Genomic DNA, 16,676 nt, shown 5'->3' with positions numbered 1-16,676 from the left:
AGTAATGCTTTGCAATATGATTACATTGTGCTGTAAATATGTCACGTAAGATGTATCCAAGAAACCAATGATTGATGTTTATGGGCTTAGCTATATGGCTTCTAAGAAAACGATGCTGTAAAGCCACAAGCTATATAATGTAACTGAATGAAGTCCCTGCATGCACTTGATCTTATATTAAGTACAAACTTTTAAGCACCCTCTTAATTTATTTTGAAAATGAATGAATTTGGCATCATCCCATAAGCAAACATTTAAATGATCTTTCAGCTGCAGTTTTATTAACAGGTTTAAACTGTGGCGGTTTTAAATGTTATTCTCTTGTCACTATGCACCTTAAATATGTACACTAAATATTGCAGCAGACTTTGAAAATTAGCCAAGCTTCCACTACACCCCATTAAATTTAATTTCATAGAGGGTTTGGAAGTGGCAGTTTTTCATTATACAACCATGTAGTAGCAAAAACAATGATTATTGATTGGGAACCAGTTTCACAAATGGTGTACTTGACTGTTATTGGTTCACATCTCTCCCAGGGCTGGGGTGGCAGCTGTCAGGCTGGTCCTTGTAGACACGCTCCTTTCCATCTGTACTGCTATATTAGCAGGGTCACAAGGGGTTTAACCCTCCCTGGATCTCAAGGCGACAATAACATACTAGTTGATTTGGCTGTGAAGTTATACGTATGATTAATAGATGGGATAACTAGTTCTTCCTCTGTTAAAGCACTTTAGGAGCAATTATCCAGTTTGATCCAAGCAGATTATGAAACAGATAACCACATAACATTACAATTGCAGTAGCAGTCAAGATTTTGGCAGAGCCCACTGTGTAGTTTGTCCTATGGTTGAGTGGAGTGTTTTGGTTGATTAGTGGGTGTGTTTTACAGGAACATTGATAATGAACCATATAATTTTATTTTCATCACAAATGAGTCTTATTTGTCACGTGCTGTATGGTTTGCTAATTGTCTCAAAATGTTGCATCACATAATGAGTGATTAGCTGTTGGCAGATTTTTTTATTGTTCACTAAAAATCTTGGCATGCTCAGCCTGTACTGAATAATGTAGTGTGCAAAAAAGTTGGCAGCTAGAGTGACAGAATGTGCACTGAAAGAAGTAGCAACTACTATCTAAATTCTTTGTCTAACCCCACTGCTGTGCTAAAAAGGAAGAGGCATTGTTTGCCATTGTTTATGATTTCCTCATATGTCATACATTTAACAAAATTATTATTCTCTCTCTTATATTCTGGGATGATTTATCCACAATTTTAATCATATATTTGTCATTGGTGAATTTACTCTCTAATATCAATTAGCCAACATTGTTTTGAAATTTTGCATCAGGCAAAAAGCCATGAAAATGTTGTCATTTCCAGGCTTGAAGTGATGTCTTCAGGTCTCATTAGCTGCACACATTCGAAGATAAAATGTTAGTTTTGAAGCTTTGTCATATCTGTTAATCAGCTGCTGATGACAAAACAGGAGGAATCTGGAAACAGGATAATGACTCCTGAGGGTTCATTTCAGTGCATGTTCAAACCTGTACGGATGTAATGATAACTGTTAGTTTTCCACAGGCCTGCCATTCAATCTTGTGCATATCATGTAATCAAAACCTTTGATACAATATTGGTATATAACTCACTGAAGATGAGCTTTCTTGCCTAGACAGTTATGTTGAACATGTTCTTACACCAATTTTAAAAAGTGGTTTGTAGGACACATTTTCCTGTTATGGTTGTTGAGTGTAAATCACAGAAATTATGAGAGCAGAGAGGAGGCCATTTTGTCTATTGTGTCTGCACTGGTCTGTTGAATGAGCAGCTTACGTAGTGTCATTTTGCTGCCTTTTCTCCAAATCCCTACACAGTATTCCTCTTCAGATAACACTCTAATTCTCTTTCAAGTGCTTCAATTGAACCTGTCTACCACATAAATCAGCGATTATTTCCTGATCATAACCACATTGAATCCAAACAGTGTGCCATTTGACCCATCCAGTCCACAATAACCCTCCAAAGAGCACTCCACCCAGACCCACATCATCCCTGTAACCCAGCATTTCCCATGGCTAATCCACCTAACCTGCACATCCCTGAATTGGGTGGTATGGTGGCACAGTGGTTAGCACTGCTGCCTCACAGTGCCAGAGACCAAGGTTCAATTCCCACCTCAGGAAACTGTCTATGTGGAGCTTACACATTCTCCCTGTGTCTGCGTGGATTTCCTCCGGGTACTCCGGTTTCCTCCCACGGTCTATTAATGTGCAGGTTAGGTGATTTGACCATGCTAAAATGCCCATAGTGTTAGTTGTAGGGGAATGCTGTTTGGAGGGTCAGTGTGGACTTGTTGGGCCAAAGGGCCTGTTTCCACACTGTAGGGAATCTAATCTAATACTATGGGGCAACTTAGCATTGCCAATCCATCTAACCTGCACATCTTTGTACAATGGGAGGAAACCAGAGTACCCAGGGAAAACTCACGGGGCCATGGGCAGAATGTGCAAACTCCACACTGACAGTCACCCAAGGATGGAATCGAACCCAGGTCCCTGGTGCTGTGAGGCAGCAGTGCTAACCACTGAGCCACTTGACCACGTATACTGCATACATACGTGAAAAAAATTCTTACGTCATTTTTATTTATTTTGCTAAACACGTTAAATTTGTGCACTCTCATTCTCAATCTTTTTACAAGTAAAAACAATTTCTCCCTATCTACTCTGACCAGACACCAAACAACCTTGCATATTTCAATCAAATCATGAACGTATATCAAATGAATATTGCATTAATAGATAACAGGAAAAGCAATCATCCCAAAACTGACCATTGAGGAAATCCACTACAAAATATCCTCCAGTCCAAAAGACATCCATTAAACATTAGTCTTTGTTTCTTGTTACTCTTTTAATTTTATGTCCATGTTCCAGTTATTTCTTTCTTTTCATGGAGCTGTAAATGTACTATTTGTGCTAACTATTGTGTGGCCTTTTGGAAGAACTTGATTGAGTTTTTTTGAAGAGGTAACAAAGGGGATTTATGAGGGCAGAGCGGGGGACATGATCTATATGGATTTCAGTAAGGCATTCTACAATGTTCCCCAGGGGAGATTGGTTAGCAAGGTTAAGATTCATGGAATACAGGGAGAACTAGCCATTTGGATACAGAACTGGCTCGAAGGTAAAAGACAGAGGGTTATTTTTCAGACTGGAGACCTGTGAGCAGTGGAGTTCCACAAGGATCAGTGCTGGGTCCACTACGTTTCATCATTTATATAAATAGGATCTTGGTCAGATGGGCGAGTGGGCTGAGGAGTAGCAGATGCAGTTGAATTTAGATAAATGTGAGGTGTTGCATTGTGGGAAAGCAAATCTTAGCAGGACTTATACACGTAATGATAAGGTCTTAGGGAGTGTAGCTGAATAAAGAGACCTTGGATTGCTGGTTCATAGCTCCTTGAAAGTAGAGACGCAGGTAGATAGGATAGTGACGAAGGCGTTAGGTATGCTTTCTTTTACTGGTTAGAGTATTGAGTACAGGGCTTGGGAGGTCCTGTTGTGGCTGCACAGGAGATTGGCTAGATCCCTTTTGAAATATTGCATAAAATTCTGGTCTCTTTCCTATTGGAAGGATGTTATGAAACTTGAAAGGGTTCAGAAAAGATTTTTTTGATTAGATTAGATTAGATTACTTACAGTATGGAAACAGGCCCTTCAGCCCAGCAAGTCCACATAAACCTTCCAAAGAGTAACCCACCCAGACCCATTCACCTACCCTATGTTTATTCCGAATGCACCTAAACTGTGGGCAATTTAGCATATTGCCTGGGTTGGAGGATTTGGACTATAGGATGAGGTTGAAAAGGCTGGGGGGGTGACCTCATAGAGTTTTATAAAATCACGAAGAGCATGGATAGGGTAAATAGACAATGTCATTTCCCTGGACTGGGGAAGTCCAGAACTAGAGGACATAGGAGTAGGTTGAGAGGGGAAAGATATAAAAGGGACCTAAAGGGCAACATTTTCACAAAGAGGGTGGACGTGTATGCAATGAGCTGCCAGAAGAAGTGGTGGAGGCTAGTACAATTTCAGACTTTAAAAAGCATCTGGATGGATACATGAATAGGAAGGGTTTGGAGGGATACAGGCCAGGTGCTGGCAAGTGGCACGAGATTAGGTTGGGATATTTGGTCGGCTTGGATGAGTTGGACCGAAGGGTCTGTTTCTGTGCTGTACATCTCTATGATTCTATGACTCTAAGACTCTAAGTACGTGTACAGTATGCTGCATCAACGTCCCAGAGGTGTTCCCTGAAGCGTTCCGCAAGTAGGCGGCCCGTCTCCCCAATATAGAGGAGGCCACAACGGGTGCAGCGGATGCAATAGATGATGTGTATGGAGGTACAGGTGAATTTGTGGCGGATATGGAAGGATCCCTTGGGGCCTTGGAGAGAAGTAAGGGAGGAGGTGTGGGCGCAAGTTTTGCATTTCTTGTGGTTGCAGGGGAAGGTGCCGGGAGTGGAGGTTGGGTTGGTGGGGGGTGTGGTCCTGACGAGGGAGTCACGGAAGGAGTGGTCTTCTCGGAACGCTGATAGGGGAGGGGAGGGAAATATATCCTTGATGGTGGGGTCCGTTTGGAGGTGGCGGAAATGACGCGGCGGATGATACGCTGTATACGGAGGTTGGTGGGGTGGTACTTGTTAGACTTCGGCTAGAGTATTGTGTGTTATGGGAAAGATGTGAATTCACAAGAGAAAATGCTGAAGCGATTTATAACAATGGTTCCAGGAATGAAAACTTCAATGATGAGGATAGATTGAAGAAGTTGGAACTGTTCACTTTGAAGAGAAGAAAGCTGACAGGAGATTTGATAGAGCTTTTCAGAATCCTGAGCAGATTGGATAGAGTAGATCGGGGAAAGCTGTTCCCAATCATAAAAAAAAATGAAAGGATATGGATTTAAAGCGAGAGAAATCATTTTCAACGTTAAACAGTGAGGGAATTAGATTACTTACAGTGTGGAAACAGGCCCTTCGGCCCAACAAGTCCACACCGACCCACCGAAGTGCAACCCACCCCTTACCTAACACTACGGGCAATTTAGCATGGCCAATTCACCTGACCCGCACATCTTTGGACTGTGGGAGGAAACCGGAGCACCCGGAGGAAACCCACGCAGACACGGGGAGAACGTGCAAACTCCACACAGTCAGTCGCCTGAGTCGGGAATTGAACCCGGGTCTCTGGCGCTGTGAGGCAGCAGTGCTAACCACTGTGCCACCGTGCCGCCCAAAAATGAAAGGCATTACCTGGAAAAGGGGCAGCAGCAAGTTCAGTTGAAGATTATTTGCATAGCAATAGTGAGCAAGGATATGGGGACAAGGCAAGAGATTGGCATTAGGTAATAGAACCAGTGCAGGCCACGGTGGGTAGAATGGCATCTTTCTACGCTATGACAATGATCACATTAAACGGCAGAGCAGGCTCAATTAGCTGAATTGCCCATTCCAGCTCCAACTTCATATGTTCATATGTTCTAATAGTTGATTAGATTGGTGCTGGAAAAGCACAACAGGTCAGACAGCATCTGAGGAGCAGGAAAATCGACATTTTGGGCAAAAGCCTTTCATCAGGTATGAGACTGGAAGTCTCGGGGTGGAGAGATAAATGGGAGAGTGTGGGGCAGGGGGAAAGGTAGCGAAATGTGCAGTAGGTGGATGGAGGTAAAGGTGATAGGTCAGAAAGGAGGGTGGAGTGGATAGGTGGGAAGGAAGATTGGCAGATGGGTCAGTCATATGGATGGTGCTGAGCTGGAAGGTTGGAACTGGGGTAAGATCGGGGGAGAGAAAATGAGGAAGCTGGTGAAGTCCACATTGATGCCATGGGGTTGAAGGGTCCCAAGGCGGAAGATGAGACTTTCTTCCTCTAGGCGTCGGGTTGTATTGGAGTGGAGATGGAGGAGGCCACTTCCCCAGATGGAGGAGGTCCATTTTTGCCATATGTTCTAACAGTCCTGTGATTCTGCAAACCGGTCCTAGTGTCTAACAAGTCTTAAATATAAACAGTTTATTCTCCTTAGCAATATTAAGCTCTTTTCATGTCTGAATTAGCTGCTGTGTCCTGTATATCTGAATGAGTTACTTTTCCAAATGAAAAAAGACTTGTGTGCTGTTTGATTCAAACTGCTTAAAGGCAACAGCTGGATTTTTTGTTCAGACAAACCATGGCTTTGATCCATAGGTGTAAATTATACTAAATAGCAAATGATGACCTAAAGCAGGGCTTTCCAGATGATACTTTGAAGGCACAAGTTCCAAGTTAGCAATGGTTGCCATGAGTTCAGACTGATTTCTAACAGCTGCAAGATCCCTTTTATTGATTCGTGGGACTTGGGTGTCGCTGGCTGGCCAGCATTGGTAGCCCATCCCTATTTGCCCTTGAGGAGGTGGTGGTGAGCTGCCTTCTTGAATCATGGCAGTCCACTTGGTGTGGGTTGACCCACAATGCCGCTATGGAGGGAATTCCAGGATTTTGACCGAACTTCTGTGAAGGAACATCAGTATATTTTCAAGTCAGGGTGGTGAGTGGCTTGGAGGAGAACTTGCAGGTGGTGGTGTTCTTGCTGTCCTTGTCCTTCTAGATGGAAGTGGTCGTGAGTTTAGAAGGTGCTGTTAAAGGATCTTTGGTGAATTTCTGTAGTGCATCTTGTAGATAGTATAACACTGCTGCTACTGAGCACCAGTGGTAGAGGGATTGAATGTTTGTGGATGTGGTGCCAATCAAGCAGGTTGCTTTGTCCTGAATGGTATCAAGCTTCTTGAGTGTTGTTGGAGCTGCACCCATCCAGACAAGTGGGGAGTATTCTATCACACTCCTGACTTGTGCCTTGTGGATGGTGGATAGACTTTGTGGTGTCAGGAGTATCCCTGGTCTCTTTAAATACTTGACATTTTTTGGATGGGTGTGGCTTAATGCGCTACATTTCAAGACAGGATTACAACACCTTACACTTACCTTTCAAGTAAGAAAATGTTAGGGTCTAGATTATCTTCTGGATAGCTTTTGAGTGGCTTTGGTCTACTTCATAACAATATACTAACAATTTAGGTGAGGGAACTAAAAGGGATATCTCTAAGCTTGCAGATGGCACAAAGCTGAGTGTGAGAAGGATGCAGAGATGGTTCAAGGCAATTTGGACAAAGTGAATGCATAGGCAAATATGTGGCAAGTGAAGTATAATGTGGATAGACGTAAGGTTATCCACTTTGGCAGCATAAACAGAAAGACAGTTTATTTTCTGAAAGGCCATAGATTGGGAGAGGGGAAGGTGCAACAAGATCTGGGTTTCCTCATACACCAGTAAGAACATAGGTGCAGGATGTGGTAAAAGAAATGAGATGATTTGAGCACAGAGGTAGGGACGTGTTAGTGTATTTGTATGGAACCTTGATAAGACCACAATTGGAGCATTGCGGGCAGTTTTGATCTCCTTATTTGAGGAAAGATCTTCTGGCTATGGAGGGATTGTAATGAAGGCTGATTCCTAGGATAGCAGGACTAATGTCTAAAGAGAGGTTGGATAAATAGGACTATATTCACTTGGCGTTCAGAAATATTAGGGGAGTTCTCCTAGAAACGCATAAAATTCCAAAAGGATCAGACACCAAAAATGCAGGAAGAATGTTCCTGATGACCAGGAGTCCAAAACCAAAGGTTACAGTGTAAGGGTATGGGATAGGTGATTTATTGCTGAGAAGAAGAGAAATTATTTTACCCAAAATATTCTCTGCTACAAAAAGCAGTTGAAGTCAAAACATTGAATGCTTTTAAGGTGTTAGGTATAGGTCTTAGGGCTAAAAGGATTGAACAATATGGGGAGAAAGTGGAAACAGGCTACAGAGTTGAATATTCAGCTCTGATCATGGGAAATGATGGAGCAGGCTCGAAGGGCTGAGCGGCCTACGCCTGCTCTAATTTTCCATGTAATATATTGTAATTGATCTTCAGTATGTTGCCTGGGTGTAAAGCTGCCGTCATTGATTGGTTGTCTGTTATAGTAACTGCCCGAATTTCCTTTCCATTGAAATAACCTCGAGGCTGGAGTACAAGACAGCAACATGTCAAGAGGTTGAAGACAGACAGGCCTAGGAATCTAAGCTGTAGTTATTTATCGGTGCCATTTAAACTTTTCAGTGTATTATATTCAAGCCACACATGGAGTTTGATGTAATGTGTATAGGTAGATTTCGCAGGATAATAATTATTCTGCACTCAGTAGGTTTGTTTTTTTTGCCATCGGTAGGTGTTATGGTGCACAGTGACAGATGGTTGACATCTGTGGTCAAACCATGTGACTGGAGATTCAGTTCTATTGTGGTACATGATATCAGTTTCTATTTTGCTCCATGACATATTCCGTGTATATGATAATTGTATTTTATCAATGTTATGCAGATATATATACAGAATGCATTAAATAATATTTGAAGACAATAGTTTAGGTTTCCAAGTAATACACTTGTTCAGATTTTAACGTCCTTTCTAATCCACATGCTTAACTCTTTCCACTAATGTTACAATTAAACAGTTAAAATGTGGAGTTATATTTACTCGGTTGTTGTTTGAGAGCACAGTGTGTCAGTTTCCAATCCGCCATTGCCTGAGGTGAATGTTCTCATGTGATCTTCCTCTTTTCATCTCATTCATCATGCAAGCAAGCTGCTTGATGTATTTCTTTAGGAACTGCATGGTCAGAGAGGTGGAAGTGCTCATGACTAGCAAGGCTTTCTGGTGTACGTGCCTTGGAAATAATTTTTAAAGCATACTATTTGCATACTATTCCGACACTACAGGCCGGGAACGTCCCCTCAAACTGAGGCTAAAACTATTGCAAAAGAAGAGCAAGGTAGTTACCATCACTGGGATCTGAAGGTGCTGGTAGATGAGTAAGGAGAGGTGGGCAATCCATTTTCCTGTTGACTACCAAAGGAGACTGTAGTAGTTGTAACAAGGTCAGCCAGGTGGACCTTATAAAATATGCGTTCCATGACTGGGGTTGTTAACCTGATCCAATCAGGGGGCCCTGGTTGTCAAATATCCTGTTCACTCTGAGGGAGTTGGATCAGTGTCAAGGACTCTCCACATGTAAATAATGGGTGACTTGGTGATCGGATACCAGGGTTATTTCAGAAACCACACCAATAGTGCAGCCAAACTGAACCGGAATGGCACACAGATCAATGCTGTGTCCTGCAAAACACAAACAGAGGTGCACAGCAATGCCACAGAATGACATTCCACAGGGTAAGTGCCACTGTCTTCTTTCCTCGCATTTGTAGCGCCAGTACTCACTCCATGTTTTTTGTTCATGGAACATGGAGGCTTTTTGCAGCCAAGTGAGAGCTGAAGCCACCCATTCTGACTTCCAGTTTACAAATTCTCAGAGTCTCCTTTGCTTGTTGCGGTTGGCAAATTTGGAAGCTGAATATTAATGAGGCAAGATGTGCAGTTAAAAAGATCATCAGCAAGTAATGATCTCCCTTACTAGGCAACTGACTGCTCTTGAGCACGAATCTTTTCGTTAAAGGACACTCCATCAAAGGATAGAGCACGTTGCTCCAAATGTTGAGATAGGCCTCTCAGGACTTTCTGTGTGATTCTATCAGATTTCTAACTATAACTCACATTGTTTGGCCCCAGTAAGACTTCCCCCTGAATCTGAACATCACAGGGAACAAACCTTACTGGGATAAAGGAGGACAAGAGTCAGACAGGGATGCCTCCATACTCAAGGGGCCCATCTGATTACGCTGCAGATTGTGTCAGGGTAATGGTTAGTTGTTTAGGTCAAGTGCAATCACTCTGGGGATGATCGCTTGGTGAATCTAGGTTTTGATGAGATATGACCCTTGGACTGGATCAGCTTTTTCTGCAATGAGACAAGGGGAAGGAGTCCAATGGAAGTGAATGCAAAGACAGTTGGTAATCAGCTACATGAGCAACCTCTGGTGAATGAGAGGAAAGCGCACGGGTGTAAAGCATTAATAGTTCAGCAGAATGAAGCATGTGTGAGCCCCAGCAATACTGAGTGCTACAGCTTATGAGTCTTGGTGAGTTACTTGTGCAGTCACAGAACTTATTCCCCACTCTATCAATTCCACCAAGCAAGGGGATCAACATTGGTTCAATGAAGAGTGCAGGATGGCACATCAGGCATAGCTAAAAGTGAGGTGTCAATTTGGTGAAGCTATAAAACATGACTACTTGTGTCACAAAAAATATAAACAAGTGCATACAGGGTTAAGTAAATTGATAACTAACAGATCAGACTTAAGCTCTGCAGCAGTACAACACTCAGTTGTGAAATGGTAGTGGACAGTATAAAAACTCACTCGAGGAGAACACTCCCCAAATATCCCCATTCTCAATGATGAGGGAGCCTGGCATATCAGTGCATGATACGTAGAAGCAAAGGAAATAGCAGCAGGAATAGGCCATTCAGCCATTTGTGCCTGCTCTGACATTCAAGGTGATCATAGCTGGTCAGCATCCTGTTCCTGTTTTCTCCCCATAACCTTTGATTATTTAGTCCTAAGTACTATAACTAACTCCTTCTTCAGCAATGTTTTGGCCTCAACTACTTTCTGTGGTCAAGAGGCAGTATCTATGCCTTACTTTGCTTTGCCTTCAGCCAGAGCTTGAAGATTATCAGCACTGGCACGATGAGATGCTCTTTCATATAGACAGACATACACACAGACTGCTGATCATGTTTGTCAGTATAGAGTCAGTACTTGCCTCTCCTAACTGGATGCCTGTGCAACAGATACACCAAATGGCCATGTTGGAAAGTGGGTGGGTGGGGAATAGTGGCAGGCAAGCTCAAGGGACTGGGGGGAAGCAGAGGTGTTGAGATGGGGAGAAGAACAGTGACAGAGTGAGGGAGGAACTCAAGGTACAAGCAGTGTGTGTGGAACATGTTCAGAGGCATGGGAGGAGGTGTTGTATGAAATAGGAGTAGGTGTAGACCATTCAGCCCTTTAAGCCTGCTGTGACATTAAGTATGACCACTGAGCATATGATCAATATGAGCAGCCAACCAGTTCCTACATTCTCTCCACATCGTGTAATCCCTTTAGCCCAAAGAGCTCTATCTATCCTTTCTTGAAAAATGGAGTGACCACCAGTGTGGCTTGCACAGGGACAAGGAAAGTGTTAACAAAGTGGAATGTCAGGATTTGGGGTGAAGAGGACTGTTGATGGTGAAGTTGAATGTGGTGGATGGGGGTAATGGGTGGAAATGGGCTGTTAGGGTGCTGTGAGGTGAAAGTGAATATTGAGATACTGAAATTAACGCAATGACCAGGCAATGCCTGGTGCTGATGATGTCCACCATGAGTTATGTTCTCTGCCACTGCTCGCTGTTCCCTGATGGCTTACTGCAACTGGAACGTGATTGTGACAATGCCTAGGGTGAGTGGAGTCAATGTCAACTTGATGGGTGAAATAATTGGACCCTGTTGTGACACAGACAAACAGGTAAACCCAACCAGCTTTCCTATCTTTGTATTCACAATGCAATCAAATTAAAAACTTCAAAGACCCTCAAAATTGGCCGCAATAGTTGCTAACCAGACATTTTCTGAATAACCAATCCCAGACTCCGCAAATAATCAATTCCAGACTCTGGTTTGTAGCTTAAACAAAAAACATCTCAAATAATTAATAGTAGAACAAAATTAAACAACAAAGTAATGTAATTAATGTCTTTGATTCAAATCCAATAATCTTTGTTTTCAACTCCATTCGCACAAAAGACAGACAGACGGACAGACAAACACAATTAGGGAATAAATAAAAGCAAATAAAAAAAACTGTTTAGATTACTTAAGCAGTTTTCACAAGACATTTCATTATAGATAATTGTTTCTTGACTGATTTTCTGAAGCTATCAGTCAGGGCCACCTTTTCGGTTCACTCTGAGGAAGTCAGTAATACTTATAACTTAATTCCATTCTCTGAATATCCAACAACTGATGATAGGAGTTTAGGAAGGAAGCTTTTAAATTTCATGCTGTAGCATTAACAGCCAACTCCTTCTCACAGAAGACAGTTCAAAACTCAATTGAAAACTCTGATCTCTCCCTGTCAGACTGACCTATGAAGGCCCACTTACCATTTAACATCTGCCATCTGCTTGAGCATAAAGTCTGTTCCAGACTTGTTGGAACCAATTCCCAGGGGTTATGGACCAGGCCAAACCTTCAGCAAATATATCAAGGAGATAGTCGAGATGCTAACTTTTATCTTTTTTAAAAGCAAGTGCAAAGTTCACTGTTTCAGATGTAATTCAATTGGTTACAGCACTCAGCTTTAAGAAAAACACATTTTATTCATGACCCAATTAAAATATAAACTAAAAAAAGAAGAATTGGTATAACTTTAATGCTGTTGGAAACAAAAGAATAACAGATTATTTCAATACTAAGCAAGAACTGTTCCAATAAAGTAGCATTCCATAAACACACCCAAAGGCAAGGTCAGTATAAAAAGATTGTCTCCGATGTAATTCAGGAAGCAGAAAGAGAACCCAAGAAAGAGAGAGAGAGGGTTGTAACAGCATCCACAACCAGCTTCAAAACCCCAACAACTCTGGAAAGCAAAACTAAAAGCCTGGTTCTATGGGAGCCTAACTCCACCCATTCACACTGCTTCTATTGTTCTAACTTAAAATAAAGCTCAAAGCCTCACAAGCTTGGAGGAGATCACTTGGCACTTATGGCTCAGAAAGTATTTTCAAAAGAAAAGCAGGACAAAATACGCCTCTTAAAGCCATAGTATTGTTACTCAGGTACTGACCTCATTAGTGAGCAACATCTGCTATCTGTTTAAACATACTGCTGTGGTGGACCAGAGTCTGTAGAACCTTTTGATTAAGATCAAACCTACAATTAACCTCCTGGTGCCTCAAACAAACCACATCTTGTTTGTTCATTCTTCCTTTCTTTTAAACACAATCTGTGGCCCACAGCCCAAATGCTATTCTCAGCTCACAGTCTTGGTACATACAATTCACACCTACAAACCAAAACTGATAGAAGATGGCACAAAAAATGGTGATTTTGCTCATAGTGAGGAGGATCAGCTGGTTAGTTGGGCAGATCAGTGGCAGGTAGAGTTTTATCCCAATGAGCACAAGATGATACATCTAGGGAGGGGTACTCAGGGAAGGATATACTATCGGAAGGCTGTGATTGCATTGGAGATTGTGCAGACTGGATTCACCAGGATGTTGCCTGGTATGAAAAGTCGCAGTTATGAGGAGAGACAGGATACTCTGGGTTATTTTCCTTGGAGCAGAGGTGGCTGGGGAGGAGGGTGATGGTGGGATTTGACTGAAGTATACAGTCTATGAGAGGGATAGATCGGGTAGATTGTGAGAATCTCTTCCGTACAGCAGACGTGTCAAAATCCAGAGGACATATGTTTAAGGTGAGGAGCACATGGTTTACAAGAGATCTGAGAAAAGTCTTTTCACCCATAGAATGGTAGAAATATTGGAACATGCTACATGAGAGATTGGTGGCAGCAAATACTCTCACAATATTTAAAAACATTTGGACAAACACTTAAAATGCCAGGGCACAGTATGCTGTGGATCAAGTGCTGGAAAATGGGATTAGTGCAGCTTGTTGGTCAGCATAGACATGTTGGGCTGGAAGGCCTGTTTCTATACTGTATGGCTCTAAAGAAAGAAAACTTAGTTAAAAATCACACGTCACCAGGTTATAGTCCAACAGGTTTATTTGGAAACACTAGCTTTCGGAGTGTCGCTCCTTCATCAGATGGATGTCAAGGGGCAGTGTTCCAAAAGCTAGTGCTTCCAAATAAACCTGTTGGATTATAACCTGGTGTCGTGTGACTTTTAACTTTGTACACCCCAGTCCAACATCGGCATCTGCAATCGAAACAAAACTAATGAGTGAGGCTTTTAACAACTTACATCTGCCAGATGCTGGGACACTCATGGGGCAAATACAGGAAGTGCACATTTGCAAACTGCAACTATATTTAATTTTCAATCATTTCTTCATCCAACTGCAATGAATGTAATGTGAACATGCTTAGAGGTCAGTTGCTGGTCAAAGGCAGTTCGATTATGCCATAGTTCATTGCACATAAGTCAGTGGTAATGACTTAAAAAGAGTGAAATGTTTGTGAGAAGCAACTCATGAATTGTGAAATTTGCAAGATCTCGTCGTAGGACACAATTGCTCCTTCATTTGTCATGTGCATTAGAATGGGAAATTTCATGGTTAATGTAAACACGAGATAGGAAGAGTCAGAGAGCAGCAGGTACTCCCCTTCTGATGTCATGTACTGGTCAGTCTGCTCAGCTCCTTCACCAAGTTGGTGCAAATGCCGAGGCTGAAGCTGAATGAATGATGGAGACATGACCCTCGTTATCAGCTGCAGTGTATCTCACTGCATTGACAAATGTATACTGCTTCATCTGCGGGATATGTCACCATGGACTGTTCTCAGAGACAAGAACTTCTTTTGCTCCTTATGTTCCCAATGTAAGTCATTTCCATCAAGATTCATGCACCCTGGTGGGATATTGGTCACTATGGCTGCTTTCATTAGAAGGCAAAGGTAGATGGAGTCATAGTGATGTCCAGCATGGAAACAGACCCTTTGGTCCAACTCATCCATGCTGACCAGATATCCTAAATTAATCTAGTCCCATTTGCTGGCACTTAGCTCATATCCCTCTGAACCCTTCCTATTTATGTACCATCCAGATGCCTTTTACGTGTTATAATAGCACCAGACTCCACCACTTCCTCTGGCAGCTCATTCCATATGTACACCACCCTCTGCATGAATGAGTTGTCCCTTGGGTCCCTTTTAACTCTTCCCCCTCTCAACGTAAACCTATGCTCTCTAGTTTTGGACTCCCCCACTGCAGGGAAAAGACCTTGTCAATTTACTAGCCATGCCCAATACTAGCACTTCCACATCACGGGGACACTATCAGACACAATTCAGGCTGCAGGAATAGGAGGCCTTCTCTCCCATAGGCTGTAATGGTAGCAGCTGCATTAAGCTAATATTCGTTTAGTTGTTCCAAAGAGTGATGGGAGATCCATACGGGATCTTTCAGTATGCAGCTACAAATGGGTCAGGATAATGATCAATACCATCTGTGTTAGGGAACATAGTTCGTGCGCACGTGTGTGTGCATGTGCGTGAGTGTCTGCTTGCATAAGTGTCCATCCATCCGTCCCTACAAAGATGGGGGTGGGATGAGGCCACCAACTCAACCATGGTTCAAGGTGCAAGCGAAGTACCCTCCCTCCCCCCGACTGATGGAGAGCACAGATGCAATGCTGTCCATACTTTAGCTAGCTGAAACAGATGTTAGGACTTCTGAAGATGCAGTTCAAGTACTTGACTGGTCTGTGGGAGCCAGGCCTGCAATGCACTCCAGTCAGAGAGTATTGCATCATTCTTAGCGTGTTATGCACTGACCAACTGGAGCAGACAATGACGTGATGTAATGCATGCTGAGGGACTTGGAGAACAGGAGCAGTCTTTGGAAGAGGAGGAGGAAGAGGACATTGGAGACGATGAAGCTCTCCTAACACATGAAGCGTCAGCTGCATGACAGGCAGGACTGGACTGACACTTAGTACTACTGGTTGAGAGCTAGGTTCAGCTTGACCATCAGGAAAAGTAAAATAGTCACTGGTCATCGTGGGTGCCTCTTTTGTTTGCATTATGGTGGGTGATCAGTAGCCTCTGTTCATTTTATTATATTCATTGTTTGCAAATAAAGTTTGTGTTTTGAATTGTCCAACTGTTTGCCTTTATGTGCCCCTACAGGACAATAACATGCAGATCTATAATGGACTCTGGGGATAGACTGGTGACCTCCCGAGAGAGGGTGTTCAGGCAGGACGTCGGTAAACTACCTGGCCTGGGAGTTAAACAGTAACTAAGATGAGAGAGTACTGTTGTACCAATAAAGGAATGTCAACTATGCCAGCTCCATGTCTTGAGCAGTGCGGTTTCTGGCATTAAGTTGCCAGTGAGGGGCAATGCCAACTGCTTACATCTCTCCAGGTGCGCAGTCCTTTTAAAGATGGCACCAGTGCCAGGGATTGTGTTCTCTCAGTAGATATCTGCCGAGTTGTTCCAGGAATGGAAAATGGTAAAATGAGGCTGGAATTGGTGAAAGGCCTGCTGTAGGAATTGGGTAGATAGTTAATCTGGCAAGTTTGGCAATATATGTCAAGAGATTGGGTATACCCTCCCAGAAACTCAGTGAAATTGACACAGCCAAAACGATGTAAGCCTAAGCCATAGATTTCTTTTAAAAATTCATTCACAGGATGAGGGCATGACTGGCTAGGCCAGCATTTATTGCCCATTCCATTGGGAATCCAAGAATCAACCACATTGCTGTGGGTCTGGAGTAGCATGCAGTCCAGATCAAATAAGGATGTTCTTCCTTTAAAGGATATCAGTGAATCAAGTGAACTTTTCCAACAATGGTTTCAACGTCATCATTGAAACCACTGATTTCCAGATTCTTTTTCTATTAACTTCAAATTCCACCATCTGCCATGGTGGACCCAGAACATTACCTGGGTCTCTGGATTA

Source organism: Hemiscyllium ocellatum, chromosome 4 (assembly GCF_020745735.1).
Source record: "Hemiscyllium ocellatum isolate sHemOce1 chromosome 4, sHemOce1.pat.X.cur, whole genome shotgun sequence".
NCBI lineage: Eukaryota > Metazoa > Chordata > Chondrichthyes > Orectolobiformes > Hemiscylliidae > Hemiscyllium > Hemiscyllium ocellatum.
Note: the sequence above shows the minus strand (reverse complement) of the source record.